The following is a 5,797-nucleotide window of genomic DNA, read 5'->3' as shown; positions in this document are numbered from 1 at the left end:
CCACCTCGACAGGCGGGGGGATCTGATCACGCTACCGTCCTCCGAAGTCAAGGTCAGCAGAAATGTCTCCGTATGTGACTTCTGTCAACACAATAGCTCTTGCTTTGAGGGCACTGTAGAGACCAGTATGCGACACAGGACAAGGTAGCCCAAAAAAGAAGTCTTGACATATACACGTTTTCCCCTCCTTTTTATGGTATGACTCAACAGCCCTCCAGGGGGCCGAGGGAGAAGGGGCGTGAGCCTCATTGGCCAATCAGAATGACACATCGAAGCTTATGGGCCAATCCGATGGACGGTCTTGTTGCAGCCGAGCCAATGAGAGAGCCGGAGCAGGACACGTGCGCGGAGCAGCGGAAGGACTGCGGTTTGGTGCGTCAGGTGTCTCGAGCGTCCCGGCCTGACTGCTTGGGCTGCCCTTGGTCAGATGGCATCAGGTTCTTTGACCCCGCGGGTCCACACCGCGGCCAGCCCCTTGCCTCCACGCGGAGACTGCAGCCCCTGGGATGAGCCTGCAAACCCTGCCTCCAGCCTCCTCCTGCTGGGCGCCCAGCCGCCTCCACCTCCCAGCGTCGTGCCGGCCTTAAAGCTTGCGTGAGCCTGACGCTGAGATAAATCCGCCTGCTTGCTGGCAGATTACGATCAAGAAGAGAGAAAACCCAGCCAGTCCATGCTTAGCTTTTCCCTCAAAGCTTCTGACCTCGGAACGAGTTGTCCCTGACCTCCATTCCACCCCTGCCAGCTCACCCCACCCCAAACTTTTGGTTTCCTCTTGAAGTTGTTTGCTTGAACGCTTTGTTTACAATTAGGATTCTGAAACCTTTCCGATAGCGGGGTCCTAGGGATTCGTTCTATTCCTAAACACTCTTCCAGTTTGCCTGTTTATATTTCCTCCAGCGTGAACCGAGAACCTGCTTAGGAGTCAGTCCCGATGCGTGATTGTGGTTCCAACTTAGGACGTTAGCAAAATACATCACTTCCCTGGGTCTCAGTTTCCAGGTCTATATTAGAGGGGCAATAATACCCACCCTAGAATGTTCCCATTATTTCATGCTACTCCTCTTTCTCCAGGTCACACCCTTTAAGACACTTCGGGGGAATTTAAAGAGCAGGAAGCGAGAAAAGGAAGCTACATTAAGCGCAAGTCTTTTTTTTTTTTTTTTTCAACGTTTTTTTATTTATTTTTTTTGGGACAGAGAGAGACAGAGCATGAACGGGGGAGGGGCAGAGAGAGAGGGAGACACAGAATCGGAAACGGGCTCCGGGCTCCGAGCCATCAGCCCAGAGCCCGACGCGGGGCTCGAACTCACGGACCGCGAGATCGTGACCTGGCTGAAGTCAGCCGCTTCACCGACTGCGCCACCCAGGCGCCCCAAGCGCAAGTCTTAAAGATGGTAGAAATAGATTGGAATTGGTGGCTCTATTTAAAAAATTTTAAGTTTATTGATTTACTTTGAGAGAAAGACCACGGGTGGGGGAGGGCAGAGAGAGAATCCTAAGCAGGTTCTGTGCTGTCAGCACAGAGCTCAAGGCAGGAATTGAAGACACAAGCCACAAGGTCATGACCTGAGCAGGGCTCGAGTCAGACGCTTAACTGACTGAGCCACCCAGGCATTCCTGTCTCTCTTAATCCATACAGAAAACTCTAGTGTGTGTGTGGGGGGGGGGGGGGGGGGGCGGGCAATGTCTCCCCAGATTTGGCCATTAACAAGAAGACACTAGAACACTGGACAGTGTCAAATTCAGAGTCCCAGAAGGTGGCCTCTCATGGGCTCAGTAAAAGGTTGGTTCAAGAAACGGCGGGCTTTATGATTAACAGGAAGGACCTCAACTGCAAGGCAGTCTATGCCGGTTACTCAGCCTGTGATACCTGTGGCTCGCTCTTCCCCTTCCTGCTTTATCGACTTCCAAAGATTTTACTGGGAGATGAAGCTATGGCAGGTGATGTGAAATTTCCCTATTTTGTCACAAATTGGCCAGTTACTTGGTTTGGTGTTTACGTGGCCCTCAGTCCTCTTGCCCCTCCCCCATCACTACTTTATCCCCCCCCACAAAAAAAACGCCATCAATTCTAAGACATTTCACTTTATTTAAAAGAAGCCAATATACAGGATATAAAGGGCATGATATTTACAACAGTACAGTAAACAGGTTGGTTTCTGGTAGGATCAGTAGTCTTTCAATGAGTATAAACCTCCCCCCGCCCCCTTCCCCTTGACACTAGACCCAACTGGCAGACAGACAGCAACAGTGGGGTGGGATGGGGCTGTGGGATACAAAGTCTCCCTGGATGGGGCTAAAAATCAGGTAGATGCTAAAATGTCCACCGAAGGGGTCTTGCTAGGGGTGGGGATGGTGCCTTCGCCTCATTTCTTTGAGGGCCTGGCGGCAGGAACGGCGGGGGATTTGCCCAAGACCAACACACGGCCCACCTTGAGCCTAGAAATCCTCCACGCGTGGAAAATTGCCTTTCAGAGAGAGTTTGCTCTCCCCCCCTACCCACCCGGCTGCCCCCAGACTCCACGCTCTCGGAGCGTGCCCTTCCAGAACCAGAGCTCGGTGTCTCCGGGTGGTGAACCCAGGTCTGAGCAGGACCCAGCACGCAGCACCCTAGTCCTCTCCCAGGCCCCGGAGGAGCACATCAAGGACCACAGCCCAGGCCTCGGCCCGGAGTCCGCACAGCTGGGGCTGGGAGGGAGGCATCCCCCGGCATTTCCATCCCTGCTCCAGCTGCCTGACGACCCAGGACCCACTAGGGCCCAGGCCCCAAGGAAGCCGAATGCTCCCTGAACCAACAGTCCCATGGCTGCCCACAGCCTGCTGGTTCTCAGCCTCTCCCAAACACAGCTGACTTGGAAATGGGTCTTGGCAGATCGGAGTGTGAGTAACTACTCAGAGCCCACCCTCCGAGGCAGAGCTGGGCCCCTACCTGGTGCCCCCTTCCGCCTCCCCCCACCCACCTCAATTCTGAATTCCCCACTGCCCACCCACTCCCACAAGTGCCCCCCCCAAAGACTTCCAAGGACCGAGGAGCTGGGGGAGGGGTTAAGGAACAGGGAAATGGGGTGAAGCGGGACATAGGCTCTGCTGAAGCCGCTCATGGGTGCAGGTGAGTAGGCGGTGAGGCCGGGGAGATGGGGCAAGGGGCACTGGTTATATTCAGCAGCAGCAACATGCATCTTGTTCACAGAAGAACACGGGGCTGCCATAACTGCCTACCCTAGATTTAAAAACCCTTTCCTTTCATAAAAATAGATGAGAATCTCTTGCTTTATAAATAGATTACATTTAGCTTAAGTGACACCTTCTATTACCCCTTACCCCGCACCCTCTCCCCCATTCCAAGCCAAAGTGGTTTGCTTCTCTGTAGGTCAGAGCCAAGTCTGTGACAGACTGGGCCTTCAGAGACCTCAAGACATATTGCTACAAGAAAACAAAATGTGTTTACTTGCCAATGATCTTTTTTTTTTATCCCCTGTTTGGAGTCTCAGAGGAGTGTGTGTGTGTGTGTGTGTGTGTGCGTGCATGAGTGTGTGCGCGCGTGTGGATTCCACAACCAGGGAGCCCAAAGGAAAGCTACTCTCCCTGCTCCTCCCCGATCCTCTCTTTTTATAAAACCCCCAAAAATAGGAGAGTGAGAGAGGGCAGCACAGGAGAACCCATCTGAGAACAACCCTAAAATACCAATGTCAATATGACACTGGGCTTAGAAATAGAAATTTGACTATTTACAGCTTTACAAAGGACGGACCAGTTCGTCCCGACCGGACCTAGTGCTGCCCCAGCGAGCGTTGGGGTCTTTCTTGGCAAGCTGTGGGCTCGTGGCGAGGGGACAAGCAGGGCCCACTGGCAACGAACTCAAAAAAACAAAGCAAAAAAACCCAGAACTTGGTGGGGTAGCCAGACCAAGACCCAGGCCCCCTGCCAAGGAGGCGGGTCGGCCACCCCCTTGCTGTCCCCCACCCCCATCGTCCTGCCCCAAATCCTTGCTCCCCAGAGGAGAGCAGCTATGGAAAATCAGCAAGAAGGAACTTTCTGGCCAGCATCTATCTCTGGCTCCTGCCATTTCCATACTCCCTGGACAAACTTAGAGCACGCTAGTCCCAGAGACGAACGTCCTATGTACACAAAATGGGAAGCATAAATAACACCACCGGACACCGATTGCCCCGGTCACCTTAGTTACCCCCAAATGCTTACACTGTTGCCTTACGTCTTAACACTAAAGCTAGGTCTGTCACTCTCCCGCCACCTTGAGGAACAACCCGGGGCTGGCTTCCACTCTGCCTCCCAAACCACGTCCTTCCAGGCCTCCCCCCAGCCCCGGACAGAGGAGGCCCGAGGGGTCCTCCCGGAAACGGAAAATCTTTTCAGCAGCTGAGGTCCAAGGCCAACTGGCTCTGATAACCTTTGGTTAAAATGAAACTGAAACTAAAACAACAGTAACACTAAGGACCATAATAATCAGGTATGTTTGAACCCTGTAACCTTTAGAACAAGGGTCAGTGAGGAGGAGGGAAAGGGGCTGTCTCTCCTCTGAAACCATCAATCCCTCCACGTACCTACCCAGGGACCGTTCGGCTGGGGATGGAAGCCTCTCAGCCAGACCACTAGCAGGCTCCCTCAGCGACAACAACAACAGAAAGAACTCACGATGAAGGCCACCAAGTTCTGATAAATAAAAATTACATACAGTCACTAACATACACTCTCTCTCTCCATATATATATATATATATATATATTATATGAATATTATGTACAATGGTTTTAAGACTGCAAAACAGGTGGGGGAAACGGAAGAGAGAGAAGGCCCTAACAGGTCGCTGGTACCCTGAGGAAGAAAGACAGGGGGCTGCAATCCGTTTTAAAGCCAGAGCCCCTCCTCTGCCTCCACACAGGAGCAGTAGGCGAAAAGTTCTGGTCCTGGGGCACATTTTGCTTCTTTGACCTCCAGGGGGAGCTCCTGGGCCAATTAAAAAAAAAAAAAATCGGCTATCCCACCCACAGGAGTGGGTCCAAAAAGAAATTTTTCTTAAAAAGCGAAACCTGCTCGCCTGGTTCCAAGCTGAGATTTGGCAGCGTGGCCTCAACGTGGTGCCTTTTGACACAGCCCACTCAAGTCTTGGGGAGACACTGGCTCAGATTAACTCCCCGCCAGTCGGTCAATCAAGTGAAGAATAGAAATAGGCTTGCGGGTGTCCATGAGCAGAACAAGGATGGCTCTCATCCAGAGATGAGCTCCGCTCCTGCCACCACCTCTGATCTGCCAGCAGCCCTCGATGCCTCCCTCCCCTTCCCTTTCCAGTGTCAGCCAGTGGCCAAGAAGTGGACAACTGGGGGCAGTGGAGAACCAAGATGGCGGCAGGAGGTAGGAACCCAGCTCCACTATGGAGGGGGTAGATACCAGACCTAGCCCCCTTCAGACTTTCTCACAGAGAAATTACAGACCTATAGCCCCTTATCATTGGCTGGGAAGGGAGAGAAAAACATCAAGAAAACAAAATGTGTTTACTTGCCAATGACCAGGGCAATAGAAGACCCCTCCCACCCCACAGAGGTCCCAAGAGAGCAAGCAGTCAGGTGGGCCAAGGGCCTTGCAGGACCCAGGCCTCACTACCAACCGTGATAGAACCCCCGTCCCAAGTCAGTGCTCACCCGAGGAGGTTGCGAGAGAGCTCGCCCTAGCTTCAGCCTCCCTCCGAGCTCCGGGGGAAAACCAGGAGTCAGGGCGGGAGCCTACCTTCCACAATGATATAAGGCAAGCTGCTTTTTTTGTTTGTTTGTTTGTTTGTTTT

General features: G+C 52.8%; 1 protein-coding gene and 1 long non-coding RNA gene across 3 annotated transcripts in view; one reads left to right on the top strand and one right to left on the bottom strand.

Moving 5' to 3' along the window:
• The first annotated feature begins 1,509 nt into the window (after window positions 1-1,509).
• LOC131505385 (uncharacterized) lies at window positions 1,510-4,698 on the top strand. Its single transcript, XR_009258380.1, has 2 exons — window positions 1,510-1,941; window positions 4,571-4,698. It is a non-coding gene; the product is annotated as an uncharacterized LOC131505385 (long non-coding RNA).
• Window positions 2,070-5,797, bottom strand: part of IFFO2 (intermediate filament family orphan 2) — a 50,314-nt gene continuing 46,586 nt past the window's right edge. For both annotated transcript variants that reach the window (XM_058718895.1, XM_058718894.1), the window contains one exon: window positions 2,070-5,797. This exon is cut by the window's right edge and continues 827 nt beyond it. The gene's annotated coding sequence lies outside the window, so the exon portion shown is untranslated.

Source organism: Neofelis nebulosa, chromosome 2 (assembly GCF_028018385.1).
Source record: "Neofelis nebulosa isolate mNeoNeb1 chromosome 2, mNeoNeb1.pri, whole genome shotgun sequence".
NCBI classification, from domain to species: Eukaryota; Metazoa; Chordata; class Mammalia; order Carnivora; family Felidae; genus Neofelis; species Neofelis nebulosa.
Note: the sequence above shows the minus strand (reverse complement) of the source record. Positions and strands in the feature narration are given on the sequence as shown.